The sequence below is a fragment of the Pseudopodoces humilis genome, chromosome 4 (genome assembly GCF_049639895.1).
Source record: "Pseudopodoces humilis isolate 2021_Gansu_Grassland_sample_001 chromosome 4, ASM4963989v1, whole genome shotgun sequence".
Classification (NCBI taxonomy): Eukaryota; Metazoa; Chordata; class Aves; order Passeriformes; family Paridae; genus Pseudopodoces; species Pseudopodoces humilis.
In genome coordinates this window covers 68,937,841-68,963,133 of record NC_142203.1, presented here as the reverse complement: position 1 = coordinate 68,963,133, position 25,293 = coordinate 68,937,841, and the positions used below count along the sequence as shown (strand labels likewise).

General features: G+C 50.2%; 1 protein-coding gene across 8 annotated transcripts in view; it reads left to right on the top strand.

Annotated features, from left to right (window-relative positions):
- The window catches only part of CNTFR (ciliary neurotrophic factor receptor), a 202,980-nt gene that overhangs the window by 56,767 nt on the left and 120,920 nt on the right, over positions 1-25,293 (top strand). Inside the window, exon 1 of one of the 8 annotated variants that reach the window (XM_088054259.1) lies at positions 15,102-15,188. The exons of the other annotated variants lie outside the window; for them this stretch is intronic. The gene's annotated coding sequence lies outside the window, so the exon portion shown is untranslated. Of the gene's footprint in view, positions 1-15,101; positions 15,189-25,293 lie in introns of those variants that run through there. 8 annotated transcript variants of the gene reach the window in all.

Here is a 25,293-nt window from a genome sequence, read left to right as displayed (position 1 = left end):
CATCCTTCATCTCCTGGGATACCTGGGTCTCAGCTGTGCCACCCTTCCAACAAAGAGATCTTTCCTACTGTTCACCCTAAACCTCCCAAGCACCAAGGTGTAGCCGCTGACATGTTGTGTCATCTCATGAATTTGCCTTCTTTATCAAAAACTATCAAGGATATTTGAATCAGAACCAGTTGTGCATTTGGAGTGGTTCCCCAGGCCAAGTTGTCTCAAGTCTTGCTGTGTATGTGCACATACATGTTACATGAGTATTTGATTTTTGAGGGGATGGTGGAAAGGCTGATGTAACATGGGTTAGCTAATCCAGATTCTGCTCCTGGTGTGAAGGAGTGCTGGTTCTCATTTGACAGAGTTGCCCTTCATTTCCTTCCATACCTTGCTCTGTCAACAATAGTCATGAATTTGGGAATGGGAGAAGGGCAAAGGCTTCATTATGCTTAGCCTTGAATGTTGTTGTTAAAGGTCCTGTGCTGGTTTTCTCTTAGTTCTGACCATAGATAAAGGAGGGAAAAGTTTCTCCTAGCATCCAGTGGGAACCTTTTGTTTCAGTGACTGTCACTTACCTCCTTGCTATGTGTTGCTGTGAAGAGCCTGGCTTGGTGTCCTCAACAGCTTCCCTGGATATTTCAACGGCCATGGCTGAATTTCCTTTAGTTAATTAACACTGGGACTCCTCTCAGGGCTCCCAAAACTACAGGCAATGTCTTGATATGGTTCAAGTGCTGTGTGATGTGCTGGCTGTGCCTCTGCTCCCACAGCCCAACCTGCTGTTGATCCCTTTGCTGCCTGGGGCAGGCAGCTGGCAGAACCATGCTGGCACAGAGTGGGTGTTCCTACACCCCAGCCCAGCACCAAACCACAGCAATGAGCTGGAGAATTTCACAGTAAGTGCTCTTTTTCAGGCCTCAGTGAATTGTGGCTCTAGGAAGGAAGTTGTCATATATGGGCAGGTTTGGGGACCAAGACCTGACTTCTTTCATTTAACACACCATCTTGGTCAGGTGCAGGATAGGTGCATGATGGATCCTGGCTGTGTGCCATTCCCGGGGCTGGGAGAAAGGATATTTCTCTTCCCCAGGGTGTCCATAATGTGTTTGCCTGCACGGCTCCTGCAGAGCCCTCTGAGCACTGTTTGGTTTTAGTCTGTCTCCAGGGTGCCGCTCAGCTCCGCTCGTATATTCCTCTGATGAGTGGGCAAGACAGGAAGCAAATACCTTTGTTACAAAACCACATATGGGCTTTCAGTGGGTGATGACACTTCCCCAAGCTATCTGTCTACTGAATGCACTTTCCCTCCTGCTTGTTTATATTCACAGGAGTGTAGCTTAGCTGCTCAGGTGAGCTATAGATGTCAAGAAAGATGTCAGTTTCAGGAGAAGGCTTTAATGCAAGTCTTCCTGCTGTTCCATGTGATGGATGGTGGACGATGCCCCACTGTTCCAAGAACCAGGGGAGAAGGAGTGGGACACTCTGCTGGGTCTGGAACAGCAGCTGTGGTTGGGAGAGTGGCTGCAGCAGTGCTGGAGGTGACATTTTACAGCTGGCCCAGGATGCTGATCTACAGTCCGACCAAGCTGATAATTCAGTAGATGACGGGTCAGATGGAGGCAAGCTGTGTGTTCCAATTCAAAGAAATAACCATCAGCAAGAGGGACTGAGCTCCTCTAAAGCCATTACAGAGGCTGTCATGGATGCTCTGGGCCTCGTGGCTCCTGGAGAGCCTTGGTGGTGGATGCCTATTACTCTGCACAGTAAAGCTGGAAACCGTGGGGCCACAAACATGAGATGCATTTCCCTGGGGCTGGAGCTACCCCACTGAATCCCCTCTGAGACATGGGGAGCTGTTGTCAGCCTGGTGGAGGGCATACATGTGTAAAGTGGGCACCTGCTGCACCAGATGGAAGGGAAAACTGCAGACCTACCTCCTTGTAGTCCCCCTTTAAGTCCAGGGAGAGTGGCTGGAGGTGGGGATCTACTGAGGAGCTTTTCAGTTGCGAAGGGGATGGGCAGGATCCCATCTCTAGGTGGGAAGAGGAGCAAGCTGCCCACACCTGGATCATTTCCATGGCCATGGCACTCCCACGGTTGTGTGCTCAGCACCAGTGAGGTTGTTCAAAGTGGAGGTAGACAGCAGCACTGATTGCACTCTTTAGCAATGTTTAATGTATTATTTCCCCCTTTTTAAGGTCTGGATAGCTCCAGGAAGCCTGGACTGAGGCCCATGTCTCCAGGGCAATTTACAGCACTCACCAGTCCCTCAGCACTCATTATAGCCCCCAATGAGGACACCTCAGTGCTGCCCTTCTGTAAGATCACATATTACTGGCTCTTTTTTCTTCCTCTTGCCCCAAATCGTTGCACTTTACATCTAAAAGGAGGGGCATGCAGGTGGGGAGCAGCACAATTTATGGATCAAAGATTTATATGCTGCTGTGATGCTGTATTTTTTCCCCACAGTGACACTTTATTGCCACAAATTACCAAACAGGCAAGGTTATGCGAGTGACAGCAGGCAGAGCTGTAAAGGACAGGAACAAATGGCAGCAGGAGAAGTACCCAGAGGAGAGGGGGAGGTCTGGCAGAAATAATAGAGGGCAGGGTAAGCATCAGAAATCAGTTTGCCTTACAGTGGGATATATGGGTGAAACCTGGGAATCAGTAGGCCATCTCTGGTACATGGGCATGACATGGGGATGGGCGAGCAGCTGGTGGTCTGTGTTGGGATTCTGTAAATCCTTTGTGTTTAACTTTCTACCCACCACCCCAAAAAAATTGTCAGGTCCTTCCCTTCTGCAGGCTGCTTCTTTATTCTTTTTTTTTTTTTTTTGGTTGTTTTTTGTCTGTTTTTGTTTTGTGTGTTTTTTGTTTGGTTGGTTGTTTTTTTCTGTAGAAATGGCATGGTTTTAGTTGTTGAAGGTTTTTTCCCTGTCTTCAGGGTGGTGTCAGTGGGGAGAAGCAGGGATTCCTAGGAGGTGCTGGAGTTCAGTGTGTTATTTAAAGGTGTTTTGCCGTGCAAATGGTTGCTGTATTTTCTTAATTTATGGTTGTGAAAAGTGCAAATATCCCAGTCTTGCCCATTTTTGGGGGGCAGGATGGTCACTTATCTCAGTCTGTGTTAATACACTCAATATCCTTGGTGGTGTGTGGGGGAAAAGCACCAGCCCTTGGGCAGAGGAGTGTCCGAGACATTCTTTGGCTTTGGTTGAGCGACTCTGTCTGTGTCCACTCACGCAAGTTAGATCAGCTTAACTTCAAACAAATGTAAAAATGGAGAGGCTGGAGTTTGGCAGAGGTATTAAGGGTGGCTTTGAGCTGGGGATGCTACTCAAAGCTGCCAGGGAGCTGTCACTCTATTATTCTTGCAACAAAACACTACCGGAGGAGCTGAGAGCCTCAAAGGCTCTGGAGCCACAGCCAAAATTGCATTTAACTTGCAGAAATGTGCTACAGCCATGGGGCTCACCTCTCAGCCCCAGGGAGAGTCAGCACTGACTTGTGCTGGCAGCACCGAGGGGATTCAGGGGCACCTTTGCACCACAATGGACCATTGCATAGGGCAATTTGACTTGCCTGTTCTCATGCTTGTAAAAGATAATTTCCCTTGAATCCCAATGCCATAAGCCAGGTATTTAATCTTGCTTGAAGGGAGCATGTCTGAAGCATGCGGGGCATCAGAAACAATAGTAAGCAATCAATAGGCTAAATCTTGAGGTCTCTTACCCAGACTTCGCTGGAGTAAAGGTTGACAAAGTGCTGAGTAGTTACTCCAGACTTCAGCCCTGAGCTGAGGGCAGAAGTGATTGACTGATTTATTGATGATGCATTTCACTATGAATCTAGCCTGTCTGTTAGTCACAAATGCTCATTTAAGCATAAATCGTGGCCTGCCATGAGCAGATAGCTTTTCCTGCAGCAGAGCTGGGCAGAAAGATTTTAGATGAATGGCTTATTTGGTGAAAAATAGTTTTGGATCAACGCAAATAGCTTGTGTTTCTGTGTTGTGCTTGGCAAATAGCCTCACAGAAGAAAGTGAAAGCCCATTTGAGAAAATGATGAAGAGCTGGATTCTGACATGATGTTTAGATCTCCTTTCCAACTGGTTTTAGTATTTCTTCCCAAATCAAAAAGCCAGACAAGTTTCAGAAGATTCCTCTGAAAATTCCTCTGAAACACTTTCTCCTTGCCCTCTGAAACCCTTTTTCCTTATCCTCTGTTCCTGGCTTTTGCAGCAAAACCAGCGACACACAGCACTTCTAAAACCTGACGCTGACTCTCTGTGAACCCACACCTCATTTATTTTTAGTTGGCCCAGCAGCACGAGGGCTCAGGCTCTGGCAGGCATTCATTCAGTGCTGCTGAGCTGTGGTCTGGAATGTGCATGGCTGCTGGATTTGCTGCCCTGATGGGGGACAGGGCTTGTCCTGCCTTGATGTAGCCTTGGAAGGTTTGGGAGCAGGGTACAGCAGCCAAGAACACCTCATCCCCAATGCAAGGCTAGGCACAGCACTAGATTTTCCTGCTGCAAAAGACTGTGCAAGCCCTTTGGAGGTGTCCATGGTGTCACCTTCACCCAAACTCTCAGCAGCTGGGATGTGGCTTGCTTGCTCCCCTGTTCTCAAATAGCCACCCTTATATCTGTTCCTTAAGCTGAGTAGATTCTTACTATTCAGGAATAAAACCATGCTACTCTAATCACCTCCATAGCTGGTTTTCTTCCTTATAATGTTGCTTTTCCTTTGCTTTGAGCCTGGCTGCTGCTGGCTGCATCTGCTGTGGCTTCCAGAGCCTGTGCTTACTGTGGCAGCACGTGGGTGCATCCGCGGTGGATGCTGTAGGAAACCTCTCAGACAGATTTGTGCATGTGTATATGCCTCTCTCAGTATTTCCTGTTAATTAATGGACACTGGAGTCTGTCGTCTGTAGCAGCACTCACTGGTGGGTGATAAATTGTTTGTATGACAAGATGGCAGTGAAAGCCGGGCGAGCTGCGGCTGTCGGCGCTGGGCTTGGGAGCCAGGGGTGAACGTCAGTCAATATCTGGATGGGAAGAGGGATGGTGAAAAGCCCAGCAGCTGATTGCAAGATCCCCGAGGAATCCTGCCTGCTCGTGCTGGAGGAATCCTTGCTGTGGGCTCCAGCAAAAAGGCAGCAGTGCTGCACCAGACCCCATGATTAACAGGCACACCCCAGCCCCATTGATGCTTTTTGGTGTGAAAGCAGGAGGAGGAAGGATCTTGTGCCATCCCTGCTCCACAGGGATGGATGCTGGCTAGAACTTGTAAGGTTATGCTTGGAGCAACCTCTCCTGACCCACACTGGGTTTTGCTGCCTCTCATACCATGGAAGAGGCACTGTGCCAGGGCCTGGGATCTTTCTCCTGCAGTGCTACGGCTTCCAGCAAACCCTGCTTGGTAGCTGGAGCGTCCTGCAATGCTGCCAGCACCAGAAATCCCTGACATGCTTTACCTGCTGATGCCAGCATGCTAATTGTGGCACAAGGCTTAGCTAGGCATCTCTGTGTGGGACTGGTGCTTTTCGTGACCTTGATGGGCAGCCTTCATGGCAGAAACTGTGTCTACATCACCAGTAACTGGGTTTAAACCACCAGCAGGTGCTGTGTTGCAGAGCTTACAAGACTTCATGGATGTGCTGGAGTGGGGGGCTGGATGTGATGGACCTGGGCTGCTGGTGTTCACGGTGCTGTCAGCCTGGTCAGTTGTGGTTCTGAGCCCAAACTGAGCCCACACTGCAAGCCCTGCAGGAGACTCATCCTAGGGAAACAGTGCTGGCACCAGAGTCCAGCCTCCTGGGGAGCAGGCGTGGACTGTCATTGCTTCTTGCTGCATTCCCAGTGGGACTGGTACCTGCTGCAGCCCTCTGTGTGCTGTGCACTGTAAATCCATCTCCATTCCCGCCAGTATGCTGAAGCTGGGGTTTAATCACCTGTTGTGATCATTGGTACTCCAGCAGCCAGAGCGGGGATCCCACTCAGGAGGGCAGTGTGGGATCCGTGCTGCCCTGGGACCTGTTGTGCTTCCCACAGTGCAGGGGGGGGCAGTCTGCATTTACTGGGAAACGGAATTATCCGCTTCCCCAAGTGGGGAAAATAATAATAAAAAAAGTGTCTTCCACTAGGTCATGAGCCATTACCTCGAGGGGCCCTTCATCAGCTGATGAATTCTACTTAATAAAATAAATACTGAGAGAAAATGTAATTGGATTTCATTTATTACCCAGTTCCGCCTAGCAGCCCCAGATTATACAAAAGCAATTAGAGAAAGCTCTCCATTAATAGCTATCTTCAAGCCGCCCAATGGGTTCATTCCATCAAACCTTCTGGCTTGTGTAATTTCCTTTCTTGGAGCTCACTCCTGGCTGGGGGAGGATGTGGGGTGTGCAGCGCCATTGCCAGCAGCCTGTAAACAAAAGCAGCCCTGTCTCTAACATTTGCACAGCCATCATCTTCCCAGGCATGTGGCTCAGCCAAAGGGTATCCTGGTTTAGGGCGAGAAGCCAGAGCACCTGGGCAGTTTGGCTGCAGACTAGGGCTTGGTTGTGCCTTCCCTGGGATGAGAGCATCCTTCCTGCGCTTGGCATTGCCACGCGGTGAATCTGTGCTGCTTGGCAGTGGGTGGGTGTGCAGAGTCCCACAGGGGCATCAGCTATAACGCTGTCTGCCTGAGGGCCTGGCTGGTTCTCTGATGCTAATTTTTCCTGTAACGCCAGCAGGTTCCATCCCAGCTTCTGTCTCTGGCACCTTGCAAGTACAATACTTCCACTTCCTTGTTTTTTTTTTTCCTAGAAGAGCAAGGAAGGCTTGGTAAAGCTTACTGAGGCTGGGTGGAGGAGCTCATACCATCTCATGACTCATACTATCTCTCTGAAAGTCTTACTGCATCACAGGGAAGCATGTTTGAGGACCCTCACAGGGCACAGACAGGCGTCTGGCACCTGTTGTCACTGAGGACAATGGCAGGGTGATCTGTAGCAGAGGCTTAATCTCACGTCCTTTTTCATAATCCCTGTTTACAGTGGTGGATAAGGAAAGACAGTTACGGTGGAGAAGGCAGCTGGGGGGAGAGATGCTGAATGATCCTGGAGGATGGGTAGCAAGGAGTGGTCCATGGTAGAAGTAGAAGGGGATGTGCACAGCTCTTGTGTGTGTAGCATGTGTGTGTACAGCTGTGAGAGGGTGCAGCCCTCTCCCTTACTCTTCCAGAGCTTGAAGTCCTGGAGGAAAATTGTCTTGCCATGCTGCCTGCTGTTGGGCCAGTCTTATTTATGAAGGGACCACATTTTTGTTCTGTCACAGCAGATGCAGGGCTGGAAGGAGAGAAGGGATTTTAAAGGCTGGTCCCTTGCAGTATGGAGGAGGAGGGAGGGCTTTAGGGGCCAAAGAGGTTCTTAGCTTCTGCCTGGGGGTGACATTGTCTTCTCATCCCAGTTGTCACTCTGGGCAGAAGCCAGTACCCATTCTCATTTCAGACAACCAGATCTGTTCCAGCTGATGCTTTGATGGAGCCAGAGTGGTTCATCAGGGATGTACCAGTGCCCGTCTTGCTTGGGAACCTGCAGTTGGCTCAGGAATCTTTGGTCACCCCTGCTGTAAATACAGTCTTTTCCCTACTGCCTCTTGCTGTCCCCTTTCCTGGCTCACTTTTCATCCCCTCCCTTTCCTGCTGTAACATCACTGGCATAAGGTTGGGGTGAGAGTAACAGCACAGCCAGGAAGGAGCTGATGTTTAATTTCAGACAAGAAACAACATAAGGCGTAATGCAGCCGGAAAGGTGAGGGCAGATGGAGAGGGCCGGCAAGGCTGTGTGGCTCTTCATCTTCATTACAAGGCTGATGTTTGTGGTCTTGCTTTCATGCTGCTTGCCAGCAAGGGAGGGGTGGCTAGTGAGCAGAGATGTGCAGGGAGTGCTTCGCTTGCAGGAGGTGAGACTGGTCCTAGTGGATGGTGAAAAATCAACGGGGGTTTTCTGGGGGAAGCAAGCATGGGAGTAGGGAGTGCACAAAGGTGATGTGATGGAAGACCCAATAGGGACAGAAAGGGATGCTGTCCTTGATGGGAGATGGCAAATGCTGCGTAAATGCAGACTGCCTGCCCACCCCAGGTACTCTCTCTGGAGAAAGGGGAAGTGGAGTGTTTGAGAGCATAGGAGGTGAGATGTTGATTCTGAAATGGAGCAGGGGATTAATCTTGGCTGGTGAGATGGAAGGTGGTTTGGGGGCAACTTGCTCAGAGAGGGAAGAACTGGAGCATGAGATGGTGAAACTGTGGGTCTGAGAAGAGGGCTGAGGTGTGGAAAAATGTGGAGACCTTTCTAGCATGGAGTGAATGTGCAAAGGTCAGACACTGACTGCTGGGCTGCTGCTGACATTCCTTCCTTCCCAGAGCAGCAGCTTATCTTTGGCCTGAGGGTTAACCTTGGGCTCAGTTCTGAGATGACAGAGAAGCCTCCAAAGAAGAGTGGGGACTTGAAAACTGCTTTATCCGAGCCACCCAACAGTAGTGACCACATGAAACCTTCCTTTTATACCTCATTGTTTATTTTTACGGGGGTCTTTTATTTATATCCCCTTAACATCCCTGCTGTTAAAGCAGCCTTATTAGGATGCTGCCCTTCACCAAAGAATTCTGCTATCGAAAAAGAGCATTAAAGATTCAACAAATAGCTGAGAATTGGGATTGATCCTAACCTCCCATAAATGGGAGTACCTTCCCCCATTAATCAGCCTTGGTTTTCACTTACAGGATGATGGCCTCAGTGCTACACTTCTTCAGGACTAAAAGCACGTTAAATATTTATCACAGCTGAGTATTCACTTCCCCCACTATTGCCAACTAAGATCCACTGCTTAAGCCTGCGTTGGCTTGACAGGTTGTGTAGTGAGGTGGTATGCTATTAGGAAACCTCTTGTGCCAACGTGCTCTGCTCATTTGCTGTGCTAAGCACAAGGAGATGGTGGCATCTCTCATCTCAAAGCACGGTCAGCATGGGACTGTATTATAAAATCTCTCTGCTGGCATTTTGCACTATTGAATTAAACATACTAGGGATAAGATGCTTGGATCTGTTCTTTAGCAAAGGGCTGGATCATCCATACTCCTTCATGTCTCTTTCAACCTCAAAAATAGGATTGTTGCGTCTAAACTGCTCTGTAGGAGCAGCCCTCTGTCTGTGCTGAGGCTTTGCCCCATGCCAGGGTTTTCATTAGCAGTTTAGTGTGGAGCTGTTTACCTTGCCGTGCCTGGAAACATTTCCCAGTTTATGACCAGGCACTCTCCTGTGCTGAAAGGATGCCGGCAATGCTCTCTGTCTTTCCTTAAGGTGCTGGGAGAGAGGTTTTTATTGCCTTTCGAGGTTTGAAATGATGACAGGGTGTTCAATGATCCAATTATTGGTCTATACATATGTAGATACATCCTTGCTAATGGTGCCAGGTGTGCCCGTAGCGTTTCAGAGAGCGCTATTTTAGGAACATCTCTGGAAGCTGCTTTTCCATTTTGCTCTCTGATCGTGTGCTGGCATTTCTTAAAAGATAGCGCTTGACTTTGAGAGTTGCTGATGAACCTCAGAGGCTGGAAAAATCATGGGCTGCTCCCTACCTGAGGTGCCCTGAGGTGCTGCTGAGAGGAAACCCTGAGGCACGACGGGAGCAGTTTATCTGCTCAGAAAAAGCTCCCTGCAATGTTGGATGGAGTTTTACTTCTGCACCAGGGCTCAGCACAGACTTCACTTGGCCAGTTCCAAGAGCTGAGATTGAGCTGTTGTTGCTGGGTTAGTGCTTACTTTTTTTTTTTTTCCCCCCCCTTTCATTTTCAACTTGTTGGTTTGGCATCATCATGATGCATCTCCCCGTCTTGGCACCCACCCCCCGCCGCCCCCACCTCCAGTTTGAGCTGCTGATGTGCGCAGCCTTGTTGTAGCCGTTTACATCTACGGGCGCACAATGTGTTTCATTATCCTTGTCTCAAACTTGTTTTGCTGCTGTCACGCACCAGAAAAGTTAAACACGTCTGATCAAAGGCATGTAAACACAGCTTCAAAACAAATGCCCTCGAGTCCTGCCAAAAGCACAGAGCTGTCTCCGAGCAAATCACGTCTCGTATTCCCCTGCCTGTGCCTCCTGCTTCTCCGAGCGGGTGTGCGATGCCGCCTGATCTCCGGGAGCCTTGTGGGCTGCTGTTTGCAGCAGGGAAGGGTGGCCCACTGGTTGAACAGGCTGCAGAGCGGATTTGCACCAGCGAGGCAGCTGGGGGAGAGCGGAGCCTCAGCCTCAGAGCAGGAGGGAAGAGCTTGCTGCATCCTTGCACGTGAGAGGTGGCAAACCCCAATGTTCTGCAGCTCTGGTGGGTCAAGGGAAGGTTGATGTGAACTGGCTGGAAATAAAGGTGCCAAGTTTGCTTTTTCCAGGTCTAACCTCGTGCTCCAGCTGGTGTATTATCCTGACACAGTAGCTGTAGGACCAGAGCGCCCAAGGCTACTGCTGCCTGTGCTGGCATCACTGGGTTTTGGGCTTGGCTTGAAGGAGAGTCAGCCAATTGCATCATTTGTGGGATGAGAGGGGCTGGGCTAAGCATCTGGGGATGGTCCCAGACCAGGAGATGCTTCTGCTCTGCTAGGTTTCCAGCCTTTGGCGGGGCACAGAAGGTTGAGGTGAGGTGAGACTTGCACCCCTCAAGGTCCCATCAGAGGTTCAGGGACTCTGATGTCACTTGATTTCCCATGAGACTGATAAAAACAGGGTATTCTCTACAGTGGCAGGACAAGCCAGGTTTTCATCTTACTGCAGCTTTACAGAGGGCTGGATATGCATCTTAAATAGGAATGGAAATCTTTGGGCTTTTGGAGACTCTGAGGGCAGGTGTTTTCAGAAAACACTGTCTCCTTTCAAATCTGCCAAAAATCTATTCACAGCTTGGCTACCAGCACGGCCAGCAAATAGTTTGGGAATTCATGAGCTTGTGAACTGACCCGGACTCTGCAAATGAGTTGCCCAAGGTCTTTGCCAAATGCCTTTGAATAATGGACATGTCAGAACCAGATGGGGTTGTAAATGGCAGGTTATTAGTGCCCAATGCCTGTGCCAAGCAGTGCTGCACGTGTGTGCAAGCACGCAGTATGTGCAGGGCTCTTCCCTGGAGCACATGGGGTGGCTGGGTTGCTGCAGGTAAGGTGATCCAATGGTCTCCTCCAAACCATCTAATTGCATTAACAGGGGAGATAAAATCTCAGTCGTCCCCCACATTGCTGCTGGACAGTCACAGGCAGGCAGGCTGTGAAATGCCCTGCAGGCAGTGGGGACATGGTCAGAGGTTAACGATGGTGTCAGCCTTCATAAATCATCCCTAATGAGACCTGGGAAAACGTTGAGTTGCAGCTCTGATGCATGGCTTGGCTGTGTTGTCGTCCCTTTTCTCTGGGCATTTTCTGACATTTGGTTTCCAGGGTTATCTGTGTGAAGCCTTTGTGAGGCTGAAGGCATTGGAGGCTTTCCTGGGTAGCAAGGAATCCTGGGCTCTGCTCCTGGCATAAGCTGGCTGATGTGCTGCAGAATAAATACATCTCCCTGCTTTTACTTTCCCCAAGGACAAGTTCATATGTCCCTAGGGTACCAGAAAACTCGGGCTGGAGGTTGGTGCCTGTGTCCTCGTGTGGAGGAGCAGCTCCACACGCTGCTCTGTGCTTCCTGATGCTGGGTGTGGGATTTGCTTCCAGGTAGAGCCTGAATCATAAGGTCTGGCTGGTCCAGTGCTGCCTCTGTGCTGCATTCTGGTCAGACAAAGGGCTGCAGGGACCTCTCTCAAGCTTTCCTCCCTGCCCGTCTCACCTGCACAGGAACCACATTCTGGGGATGTCACAAAGTCCAAATGCTTCTTCTGGGAGAATCCCGTGCAGGAAGCAGGACTCCAAATAAGTTGGGCAAGGTGGGAAGATTAAAAGAGTTTATTAATGTCCCCACCAAAGCCTTCCTCTGGGGCTGGCAGTGGTGGGCTGCTCAAGGCTGTGTGTGGTCCCTGCAAAAGCTGCCAGACACCGGCCGGGACACTGGGAGGAGTGGAGTAGGGTACAGTGAACACTCCCTCCGATTTATTATTTATGAAGTACTGTCACAGCCCTGGAAGTGTTGGGACTCTCAGAAAAGCTGTAGGAATGTACTAATTAAAGAACACAATGGGAATGTAAATTGTGAAAGCTCCCCAGGGGGAAGCAGCCCTGGGGGGAGCTAATTTGCCAGCCCCCACTCCTCCCCTGCAAACTGGCTGAGACACTGGAGCAATTAAGGAGGAATTTGAGTGTTAAATATAATCTGGAATTGTGTTTTTGGTTGTTGTTTTTGTTTTTTTTTTTGTAATTGGTTTATTTTTCTCTTGGGTAACTGTGTTACCAATTCTGTAATTGCGACTTTAACCTCTGTTCTGCTACAGCAGGGGCTTTTTGTGGGATTTTTTGCGGAGGGTGGCGGTAGTAGTCTTTGTTGTTGGAAATTCAGGTGAGTCTGCCAGCACCAAGGTGGCATGTCACCTCCTTGTGTGATGAAGGATGTATGGCCCCAGGGCAGGGCTAACAGTAGCCAATGTGGTAAGAGACAGTCCCTGACTTTGCAGCCGTAGAATCACAGAATGGTTTTGGATGGAAAGGTCATCTCATTGCAACCCTGCCAGGGGGGGAGGGACACCTTCCACTAGACCATGTTCCTCAGGGCTACATCCAGCCTGGCCTTGAACACTACCAGAGATGGAACATCCAAAACTTCTATGGGCAACCTGTTACAGGAATAAAGTACTGATTGTCAGAGTTGTCTCCTGAAATCCATCCTAAAAATACGGCTTTTTTGGTTGATCTTTTTTCCTGCCCATTTCTCTTCTGGTGTACTCTTTTGTGCTGTTTTCACTTATCTTGCCCTGCTCAGGAAATACATGTGTTTGATGTCATTTGAGCTGTGGCCACTAGTGTGGGCTCAGGGTAGTGGCTGTGACTTATTTCTCTTTTCCTGTTAACTTCTTGAATGCAGTCCAGGGTGAGAAGACAAATGGAGGGACTGTCACAGATGTGAGGTGAAGTAAAGACATGCTTGAGGCTGTGGTGGTCAGCAAGGGGTGGCCATCAGCTCATGGGCTGCTTGGTGTTGTGTTCACAGCTCAGGTGTCTCCCTGTGTCCAGGTATTTGCAGTTGAGCAAAGGGCTTGTGTTCTTGGGCTTTGGGGTTTTTTCTTTTCTTCATCTTTAGAACACACTTTAGTGTGCTGTTTACTGGAGGGTCTTCAAAGCTTGTAAAAAAGCTTTGAGAAGAAAAACTCATGTGTGATTGTAGCTGGGGTTATTTGTGATGGCTTGGTTGTTGGATCATTTTAAGATGGTGTTCTCAGGCAGGCAGCAACTAGTGTGCTTCAGGGCTCTCTTCCCTCTCTCATTTTTATCCTTCTGATTAGCTTGAATATTTATTACATTTTATCAATAGGCATTAGTTGCCTGAGATTCTCATCCATTGCTAGCTACCGTTTGCAAGGGTTTGAGAGCTCTCAAAGCTGAGACATCAGAAAACATCATAGATGTAGATTCATGTGATAATGAGAATCCTCAGAGCAGTAGGATTTTGTCTGCCAGTGGGGGCTGACGTGCTCTGGATAAGCTAATGATTTGTGATAGAACAGTATCTCTGGTCCTAACCCTGAAAAGCCTGGATTCAGCCTTGCATGAGGGTTGCAGAACATCCCCCTTTCTCCCAGGGATACTGGGAAGGGAAGCCCCCACCCACACAGCCCACTGCAGCTGGTGATTTCTGCTGCTGCCGGACCAGGCTCCGTCTCCAGGGTCAAGCCACAACACCCCATGACCTCCTTGCTGTGCCTGCTCCTTGACAGCCTGCTGGCTCTTCATCAGCTCTGCCCACCTGGATCCAATAGCTGCATGTGGTGAAAAGTCACACTGTGCCCAGGAGCTTGGGGAGAGCCCCTCCCTGGCTGGGGCTGGACAAGCTTCTCCCTGGCCAGGACAGGGTTGTCTGGTGGAGCTGCCACTGTGGGCCGCATCTGCCACCGGGCAGAAATGGGCCCTGAGGTTTCAGCATTGTTCAGAAGACCTCTGCCAGGATCCGGAGCGGTCCCAGTCATTTTCCTCTAAGCTTGCCTGTATTTATTGCCATTTGTTCTGGTTTATTTTTCCAAAAATAAAAATTGGTTGAAATAGTACAAAAGCTGGGGAGGAAACAGGCTGAAAAAGCCTGAGGAAATAAAGATTTAGAGATTGTGTTGCCCCCTCCCTTCTCACCCCCGTCTCCAAAAAAAAATCCATGGAAATGTGGAATTTAAAACCCTTCCACCTTTTTTTTTTTTTTTTTAACTGTACGGTGTATGGACTCCATCTATTACCCACAGTAGGTAGTCTGGTGAGGCAAAACAGCAGAAAAGTAGTATTTTCCCTATTTGAAGCTGGTAAGGGTAGGACTGGGAGCCTGTGGTGGAGCCAGGAGCATGGCCCATGCCTCTCCGATCACTGGCTGCCCCTTTCTTTCTCTTTCTCTACTGCCTGCAGCATCACTAATGGTCTTTTAGAGACCAGGCTGGGACCTGCTGACACTCAGGATTGCATTCATCCAAAATGGCCTTTTCCAGTGTGACCTCTGACCAGCCTGTGCAGGGGTATCCAATCCTCCCCAGACCTGTTGCTGATCACTCTCCCTTTCCTTCCTCTCTCGCCATCTGAAGTTAGTTTCCTCTGGAAGACAGGGGTCAGGAATACTCGGGTGCTGACGGATCAGTATGTGCTTTCCTGGATCGGGGCCTTGCATTCCTCCTGCCCGTCCAGCTGGATGCGGGATCCCTTCGGGGCTTGCAGCGCTGGGGAGATGCTGCAGAGGGGCATGAGACCCGAGCAGTGCAGCAAAACCTCTCGCCTGCAGCCACTGCTGCTGCTTTTCTGCTGGCAGAGGAGCTCACCTCGATTGTGGGGATTAAATTAAAATCAAGGAGCAGCTGCTGTGTACTGGGCTGGGTCAGGCTGATGGTGGATACCGGTGCTCAGCGCTAACCCCAGCCAGCTCATTTAACTTTTTGACCTGTGAGACAGCAGCTTCCCGCTGGGAAACAGCCGTCGGCTTTGCTTGTCCCGTCTTCAGGCAAGGCAAGGGGTTCCTGCAAGCGGGCGGTGTGCGGTCTCAGTCGGGGGACAAGGTAAGTCACCTCCTCTGCGGGGTTGTTTGCACAGCTGCGGGTGGCCGTGCCCGCTCCAAGAACCCCGCATTCTTCCCTGCGCCGAATATCCGGGACAGGCATCCCTCCGCTCTCCGCGCACTTTCATTTCCGTCGGCGAGCTTGGGGAGAGCCTCGCCCGAGCATCCGAGCGCTGGGGCTGGCCCTCCGTCATCCCGCGGTGCTCCTTGCCTTGTCCCGGCTCGGGAGCGCCGGGGGAAAGCTGCCCGTGGGAATGCCGCCTTGGATGGAGTGAGCCGGGCTTGGCCGGGCTCTGGGAGCAGGAGGTTCTCCGCGACCCCCGGGCGCTGACAGCCTCCCTGCGCTGAGCCTCCGCTGTCACCCCGCCGTGCTGTTTTGTTTCTCACCAGCCTTCCCGCTGCCCAGCCAAGCCCTTCCCTGCCTGCGGGTTTTATGGCGGTGCCTCTGGGACGCTGACAGCCTGCTGACATCCGTGGGTTGTGGGGGTTTTTTTTCCCCTTTGCTCGGCTGCCTCCATCACCCCGGAACCCCAGCGTGAAGCCCATCTTCATGCTAGCAGGCGCTGTGAGATTTTCATGGCTTCTCTCTGTTCTTTTCCTGCTTTGCAGAGCTCCAATCCTGCCCCATTTGTCCCGAAACTCCACAAGGTGGCAAGCCCCACGCAGACAGCACGCAGGGGCAGCTGCCCGTGCTGGCCCTGGGATTTACTACAGGCAGTTTGTTTTCCTGAGGAAGTTACTTTCCAAGATAGCATCTGGTCTTTTATGAGGTCTGATCAAATAAGGTGGTATGTGTGCAAGCAGGGGGTGATGTTTTTATGTTTGTACATATATTTTAAAAGTTTTATAAACAGCAGAGTGATGAGATGGTTGCTTAGTCCAAAACTGAATCTCTTGTGCCTGTGGTTTTGCTGAAATTATTACTGGATCCAAAAAGCAAGTTGTTTCTCTGAAACTACAGAAGGGCTGTACAAATACTCATGTCTTGAAAGATATGCCTATTAGCAGTAGTATTCTGCAATATTGATGCAGAATTATTCTCAAGGAGCATTATGCACAGCACAAGAGTCAGTCAGCCACAGAGGTTGTGGGGAAAAACCAAATACTTCTGCACAGAGCTTGCTAGCCATTGAATCTCATCAGAAAATAGCAGGTGGCATTACCTCTTCTTAGGGGGCTAGGGGTCAGTTTGCAAATAATTTTCCTGCAATAAAAATAAAAAAAAATAAAAAAAAATAAAAAGACGTTTCATTGTGTGTTTGTGGGCAGAGCTGGAGAGAGAACCTATATTCCAGTTTCCAGAGGGGCTCTGGGGTTTCACTGGTGCACAGCAAGTCCTGCATGGAAAAAAGACTCACTGGAAACTTGCTGTGGAGCTGCTTCTGCTTGTATTTGTTGCTCTTAAAGCTTTGACTGAACGAATGGAAACGAGAAATGGAGGTGCAGCTCTCGGGTATTAGCTTTTGGGGGAATTTCTTTCAATGAAATTGGAAGGAGGATTGGCTGAAAAGCATTGTAGTAGCAGAAGAGGGAACTGTGCTATCTGCAGCCCTTTCATTAATGGGTGGTTAATAAGTGATGTGCTAATGGTGTGTGGGGACTTGGTTACATGTGGCTTTCCATCTGGGAAGTTTTAAAAGTATCTACAGAGCTGTATCATCTCATTTATATTTTAATGCTACCACCTCACCTCTTCCCCTTCCCTTTCTTCCTCTGTGTGCATCTCTTTCAGTCTTTCTAGGCTGGCTGCAGCAGAGCAGGTAGGAACCATGCCTTGGCATGGGGTTGTGTCCCGAACACATAAACTTCTGCAGGTGCTTCGGGCAGGTGTGGAACCCACGGGGATATAACTACCCTGCCCTGCCCTCCTGTTGGTTTTCAGAGTATCTGCCCCTTTCCCCAGCTTTTACAGAGGCATGTGTGGATGTGAGTGCTTAATCCCCTCTCCCGCGGTGATCCCCGCGGAGCCCACCCTGCCGACAAAGACAACACCACGCCGAAGCCACCCCTCGGCACATCCCAGCTCTGGGATTTGTTTTTCATTTCCTCTTGGTCTCCCCTCTCTCCCACTGTGAGATGTAAGGGTTTGGCAGCAGATGCCATTCACCCTGTTTGCTTTCCTGCAGAGAATAATTTCTTCGGGGTGTTGTGTTAGCAGCAATGGGGGGCTGAGCCGAAGCCACTGATGTCTTCCTGAAGAAGATGTGAAAAGCAAATCTGTGCTGTGTGACCTAACCTCCTACCTCCTCCCACACCCCAGGGGACCACCACCAGCTTCTCAGCTCCTTCCTTTTTGTGCTGTTCTGTAATTTTTTTTTTTTGGAAAGTTTTTAAGGTATTCCTATAAACTTACACAGAAAGGGAAGACAAAAAGTCACCCCTGTGAGACAGAATGACAATAGAGTTGGTATTTCCACTACTTTAAAGAGAGCCAACATCAGATGGAACCAGGGTTTTCTTTGCCATGTCAGAAAAGTATTACCTAGAAGCAAAAAAAAAAAAAAAAAAAAGCCAAACCAAACAAATCCCACCTTCTCAGGGGGATATAGAATTACCAGCTGATTTAACATCTGCACCCAGGCTTTGCTGCTCACCTAAACCTACAGCAGGGTGTCACTGCAGTCATTTCCAGTTTGGTACCAGCTGTCCTACAGGCATCTCTGAAACAGTGCCCACATGATGCCAATGTGATACTTTGTGCAGGCACTGGTTTTTATGAACATCACAGCTGCTGGGTAGGGGTAGATGATGTTTCACATGACCAGTTTCTCCTCTTTCTGCTGTAGCCATGAAGCCATTCATGTGGAGGGGAAGGATTTTGGCAACAAGAAGCTAGTTGTGTGTGTGTGTGCATGTTTATAAGGGAGATGGGAGAGATAAATTCTTTTGATAGATCCTTTTACTTTGGCTCAGTAAAGGGCCGAAGGAAAAATATCCCTGAGCTTTGACTGAAAGCCTGGGTGCTTCTTTACCAGGAAAATGCTACTTGCTATTGTTTGCACTGCTGCGAGATATTTACTGAGTGCCTCCTGCAGCAAGTGTTTACGTCTCTCAGGAGCAGCTCACCCAGCAGGAACTTGCCTCACATCCCTGTTTCTGGCTGCTGGTGGGGCACTCAGCCCTGTGGGTGTGACAACACTGGGATCAAGCTACTGGGCTACTGCAGCTTCGCGAAGGACAGCTGATGTGCCAGTAGCTCGTGCTTTAGCTTCTTCTGGAGGAGACTCAGTGCTCTCCCCAGAACTTTTGGAAGATCTTTACAGGGCTCAGTGGAAGCAGGAGGAAAATGCCTCCTCCAGGTTTTGTGCTTTGTTTCTGCCTCCACCACTGCTTGCTGAGCTGCCATCCAGCTCTCTGCAGAGGCCAAGTTGGGTGCCATGAACAAACAGCGCCAGGGGCCTTCTGCACCCAATGCATGCCCAAATTTAAAGCCATCTTTCCACGAGGGCTTCATAAACCATGCTGCTCCCAGGCACATTTCTTACCTTTAGCTGATTTTTTTTCTGGGAAACAGACACCAACTGTTAGTGGGAAATTATTGCAAGGTAATTGCTCAGATCTGGGTGTGCACTGAGGAGGATCAGGTAGTCCCTCACCATGACCCAGGAGCCCCTGCTCACTCCTCTGCCCTTCCAGAGCAATGGAGCAGATAAGAGATATCTGCCTCAAGTTGTACACTTTTTTTTTCCCCCCAGCTTCGCATTTGGGATGAGGTGAGCATAAGCAGGGATTAGTTTGTTAAGCTGTGACAGTTCATTAAACTTCTTGGACTTTTTCTGTGTTTCCTCTCCAGACAGTGATGATGGCTAAGCTGGTGTGGGGGTGTGTGTGCAGATACTATGGGACAGGGCAGGCAGTGGAAATCTTTGAGATTTTAGTTTCCAGACACTCTTATCTATTTGCAAAGCCTGGTGAGTACCTGCAAGAACTTTCGCATTTTAGATATTTCTATTTCGAAAAGCCTCTGGAAGTAAAGTTCATTTTCCTTGGCTATTTTTTGCCTCAAAGCAAGCCTCTTTTTTTTGTTAGGAACTGATGGCTAAGGCTTCGATGTGTAAAACTTGGTGAAATTAATGGGAGCCATGGCCTGAATCTCTTGCATGGCTCTTAAATCCTCTGACTTATAAACAAGGAGAGCCTAGTTTGCAGCTGGCTTTCAACGTCTGCCAGAGGAGAACCCAGAAGGCTGAAGGTAAAACTGGAGGGATACTCACAGGGAAGCGAGCAATGTCCTGTTCCGTGATTAATACCTTGTTAATTGCTGCACAAATAGCGGGGTTGGAGCTTGTGATGGTGAGGAGTGTTGGGGTTGTGCTAGTGGGTATCACCATCACACCAGTCCTTTTTGACCCTGAAGCCTGTGTAACCCCATTTTTCAGGCTTTGCAAGGAGACCCCAGCACTCAGGACTCTCTGGGCTCTTGCAGTGGGTTTGGCTGCCCTGTTGGGTTACTGTGCATGGGAATTTGCTGCTGGCTGTATTTTTCCCAGTGTGAAAAAGTCATCTTAGAAGGGAAATTAATTGCATGCAAAGCTGTGCCACCCCACAGTGAGTTTCCCCCTGCACATAGCACAGAAGGGGCAGCTGAAGGTAGAGATGTGAGAGCATCTCTTGTGTAGCCACAGAAATCTCATTTGATCCTCAGTGGTGGGAAAGGAAACGAAGCAATAACCCAGGACAGTTTAATAGAGTTTGGGTGAAATACAGTTGTTTTTGTAAGCTGGTCTTTGTGCTGTGAGGGCTCTTTAGCCCATTTGTTGTGCTTGGCTCTGCTCTGGATGTTGGCATCAGCTGCTCTGCAGGTGCACGTGTCTTTGGCAGGAAGGAGCTGGGATTTGGGGATTCGCCTTTGTTGTGGGAGGGGGGAGAGCAGGGGGGTGGAGAGGGAAAAAGCAATGAGATGATGGTTGTGTCTTTCAAGTGAGTAAGATACCCTGGGAAGGCGGAAGGACACAGCCCAGGGTTCAGTCCTGTCTCCTGGTGGCTCTTTCTGCTTTTCCTGGGACAGAGCAGGAGTGAATCCTGCAGGCTGTAGGGCTGCAGAATTAGGATGAGGCCAGCTCTGGTGAGTGGAAGTTTGCCCCAGAGACCAGTGCAGCTGAGACAGGGAGAATTTCTTGTCATGTCCACAAAATCTTGAAAGTTTGGGGCAGCAGGAGGGTTGTGCATTTCCAGAGCAGAGCCCATAGGGATGCAGAGAGATGACATTTTGGGAGGTTTTTTGCCATGCACCTCCCTATTGTTTTCACCTCCACCTTTGTTCCTCCTTTCCATTCTTGTGCTGTGCAGGAGACCAGCCGAGGTCAAAGAGGTTAAAGCACAAATTAAAAAAACCAAAAAACCTCAAATCCCAGGTGCCTCTGAGGAAGTGGTTTCACCCTCCCAGCAGTGGTGGGACAGAATTCCCAGGGCAACTGTCCCCAGGTTCTTCAGATGTAGTGCTTGGGGGACATCACTGCTGTGAGCATCCCTGTGCTTGCCAGCTGCTGCCCAGTTTTGGGGCACAGGGACTGGTGAGAGCAGGCTGAGAGCCCCTGTAGCCCCCTGGACAGGGGCTGTTTGGCCCAGCAGACAGAGGAAGGGAAGAGGCTGATCTTTGCCCCAGCAGAACCCTGCGGATGAGCAGAGCTCCGCACGCTGGCACGAGCCCAAGGCATCTTTGCTTCCTGCCACCCTTTCAAATTAACCAAACGATTCATTTTATTTCTTTAATTTTCCAAATGGAAGTGAATTGGCTGCGCTGGCAGGTGCCTGATTGACGTTCCAGAGGGGATGGGAGCTGGGGACTGGGGGGGCTTTCTGATCCACGCCTGCCCCAGCGGGGACCCAGCCCTGCTGCTGGGAGCCACTTTGTCCTCTTAGGAATGAGAGAGGGATAGTTGGGCTCCAAGCCATGGGTAAAACAGTTGCAATGCTGAGCTCCTTCGAGGTCTTTCCAGGGCAGAGGAGAGAGCCATGGCATCCGTAGTGCCCCCTATTAACTCCTGGCATTTGGTATTTTATGAGTGTGGCTTTTCCTCTTGCCTTTATGATGCTTTGCAGAACCTTTCTTGTGCATTTGTTCAGCCCCTGCCTGCTTCACAGGGATGCTATCAATAAATGACACTTCACCAGTGAAGGAGACAGAGTCCCCTTTTGCAGGGAGGTTTTGGGGTGGGATGCTCCCACTGGGGGCCCACAGAGAGGGCCATGCACCCCTGCCCATCTGGGTGCTTGTAGCCGCACCACTAAACTTCCCTGGCTCTGCACACAGGTACAGGGCTCTCTGCAGAGCTGGCTGCAACTCCCCCTGCAGTGAAATTAGTGTCCAGAAATGGAGAGAGGAAGATTATCCCCACTGCATGACAGTGATTATCAAATCTATCCGCCGCATCGGTGAAATGAGTGGCAGCTGGTGGCTCACTGCCCGAGTGCATGGTGTGTAATTAGGGTCTAGCTCACCAGTTTCTGTAAAGATCCCTTCCCAATGTCTGGCATCACAGTCTCCTTCTGGCTTTTTACCCCTGATGCTGTTTTTCTGTTCTGTTTTTCCCCCTCAGCTGCCCTCTCCTTGTCTCTTGGTGAGCAGCAGTGGGGTAGGAATCCTCCTCTTGACCCAGTCTGGGGCACTGGAAATGTAAACCTTTAGGATCTGGAAGGTACTGTTGGCTGTCCTGGAACTGAATCAATCCTACTATGAGATTCTACTGAATGGCCAGGGCTTTTTCACCTTGCCTCCATCTCTCTGAAGCATCTTGGCTGCTCCATGGGGTCCCTGGAAGGGTGTAGGGGGAGCAGCCTTGCCTCAGCATGTAAATCCCTGAGCTGTTCCACTGTGGAGCAAGAGAAACATGGTTGTGTCATGATGGAGATCCTAGTCCAAGTATGAAAACAGCAGTTTAACTGGCCATTTGAGTGAGGAAAAAGCAATTTTCACAGTCCCCTCACCTGCTCTCAGGGAGGAAATCCCCCCTCAGTTTCAAGCCGGGACTGATGTTCTTAGGACCCATGCTGCTGCTGCTGCTGCTGCTCTGCTTGGGAAAGGTGTCACCAACTCTCCCTTTGTGGCAGTGGGGAAACTGAGGCACAGCATGCTAATGCAGTGCATTTGGGGCTGCTCAGACTGTGTTCCACAGGAGCCAGCAGGATTCCCAGCAGGGCAGGGACTGGCCGTGGGACAGCAGAACCCACAGCATCCCTGTGCCAGCCCTGTGGAGTGATGGGCTCCTACCAGCTGCCTCCGGTCTCTGCAGCATGCCCTGCTGTTCTAGCAGCCAAAGATCAGCTGTGCAGGGGTTGCAAGCCTATGGAGGACAAAACCCTTGGCAGTTTGAAAGAGGAAAGGTAAAACATTAGCTGTCTGTGAGCTGCATGGCAGCCAAAGGGATGCAGATAAAAGCTCTGCCGTCTACCACCGAGATAAATTTCATCTCTGGCTAATACAGGAGTAAAAAGGAAACTCGTGTGCTGGGTTTTGTAATCCTGCACAGACAAGGTTTTCTGGGAGACACTGGAGCTGACTCATTTTTACGTGGGCATTAGAGATGTGACAACTTAATTGCGGTGAGTTCTTTGGAAGGGGAGCAGGAATCAATAGCTGTTGGGTAAGACACTCGTTTTAAGATAACGTCTATTTGTTAAATTATAGTAATTTGTCTCCATGCAGCCTCAGAAGCTGTTAATTGTGAGCAGCCCAGAGGGTCGGCACGTTCTGTCCCGGCTTGAAACCTAGATAGTGTCCGTGCCCTTTGCATGCCTGGGAGGGACATGCTGGCAGTGCTGCCGGCTAGTGGTGCCGCTGCCGCGGTTCAGGCAGGAGGGTCCCCAGCTCTGGGGGACTCTGAAGGTTATGAATTCAAGCCCTTAAGCGTGTCCTGTAATCCCTTTTCTGGCGTGGAGAAGAGGCAGCCTCTTCAATTTCCAGGGCATGAAGGGCCAGAGGGTGTGCATTTCCCAAAGGCCAGCCCAAGGCTGCAGGGAGAGCAGCCAAAAATACTCAGCTTATTTGGGCACAGTGGGGATTCGCCTTACAAGGCTGGAGAGTAGTTTGTTAAACCAAAAAAAAAAAACCAAAAAAAACCACCAAAAACCCAACAACGAACCCTGGGACCAGATGCTGAGTTTTGCATGCTGGAACGGCAGGGAGGTCTCCATGGGCTCCCTGGGACTGGCTCTGCTCCAGATGTGCATGCACAAACCCCCCTGCTTCTGTCCTGTCCTACTAGGACTCTTAGCTCCCCTGGAGCTAAAACTTTTCTCTGCAGGGCTTTGGGCTGAGGTGGTCCGGGCTCAGAAGCATGTTGCAAGCAGAAGCTTCAAAGGGATGCTGTTGCTCCTTGATGGGTCTGAGGAAGGACCTCTCAGAGTATCACAGAGTGCTGTGGGTTTGAAGGGGCCTTAAAGATCACCTGGTTCCATTGCCCCATGAGCACAGGGCAGGATCACAGGGCTTTGGTGTGTCTTGGTTGGACAGATGAATTCCCCCAATTGGTGCATGCTGCAGACCTCCTCCTGTGCTCCTGGCAGCTCCTGGCTCCGTGTCTCTTCGATCCACTTTGTAGGATATGTATCCACTGGGACACTGCTCACCTGTGTGTGGAGATGCCATGGGAGTATGGGATAGCTGGAGGTGATGGGTAACACCTGCAGGAATGGTGTCTTCCAGCCCTGTGCAAGCCACCCCTCAAAAAATCCTGCATTTGTGTGTATTTTCACGGGAGGCAGGAAAGTCTCGACAAGCACTGTTTGTTCTCTACTCAACGTCTTGCTTAGAGCATGCTTTATTTTTCTGATTTTTCCCTCTGCTTTTTCCGGCTCTTCTTTCACTCCCCAGCCGTGTGAGCACGACCTACTGCCACCTGGTGAGAGCTATCTGATGCTACACATCCACCTGGGCTGGGAGACTTCCCCGGGCTGCCTCCCTACCTGATCGGCTTTGTCCTGCCCAGCTCCTCACAGCTCACACAGCTGGAATACACAAAAGCAGCAAGGGACTGGGAAGAACATCATTCAGATCAGAAAATTAAGCAGAAGAAGGGCTTAGTGGAGCAAAGGGTTGTATATTTTCCCTGTCTGACAGTGGGGATATCTATCGTGCAGTGGTCTGGTTGATGGTGCTTGAAGTATCCTCCAGAGCTCTTGGGAAGAAGGGGTGCTCAGAACTGGTCTTGTGCTGTGCTGCGGCAGTCCAGCTGAGGAGCAGCACCAGGTGGGCCCCGGTTTTCCCTCCACATCTAAAATGTGGCTCAAGACCGTGCAGAAAAGAAGCCAGGAGACAGTTCTTTCTGCATCTCAGCCCTTCAGCGTGGAACAGGGAGGGCCTTGTGTCAGCAGGCAGTGGCTACCCAGAGAGACCTTGCCAAAGGGACAGGTCATGTTTCTTCTGGATCAGGTTGGGAGAGAGGGAGGAGTATCATGCAGTCACACCAGTATCCCTCCCTCAATACCCTGGGGTTGCTGAGAGGCTCTCCAGGGAAGTCAATACACAGATTAGTTGGGAGAAGAGTTGCTCAAATCTCCTCTTTGATCAGTAGGGAGTGAGGATGTTGTCTCTGCAGAGAACCTGAGGCAATTTTCTTTGCAGGCCATGTAGCCAGCAAGCTAGCACTGCTCACCCAGGCCTTTAGTACAGGCCCCACCTGTCTGTTTTCATCTTCCACTTACCCATCAGAGTGTTCCCCTCTGGATTTGGTACTGGAGAGTTAATAACTGGATTCTGCCTTTGGCAGTGGCTGAGCTTTGGGTGCTGGTGCTGGAGGGAGCAGGATTTGACCTTCCCACTCCCATGGTCTCTCAGCCATCTCCATAACAAGCAGAGATCCTAGAAAGAAAGGTTCCACCCTTTTTCCCTGACCTGAAAGGGCAGGATGCTCCATCACAGCCAAGCACGGAGCAACGTGGGTGTGCTGGGATCCAGGGCATTTGCAGGCAGGTCCCGCCAGGGCAGCCCAGAAAGTCCTTTTCATGGGGGCTAGATGTGTCGGTCTGCACCAGGCTTTGTGTTTGAAGGGACATGTGTGTTCATCCATGCACGTGCTCAGAGGGATGGGGAGGTTGCCCACACCCAGCATGCCTGGGGTGCGGAGGTGGTTTCTGTGCTCGCAGGCTCTGGGGGGGTGAACGGAGGC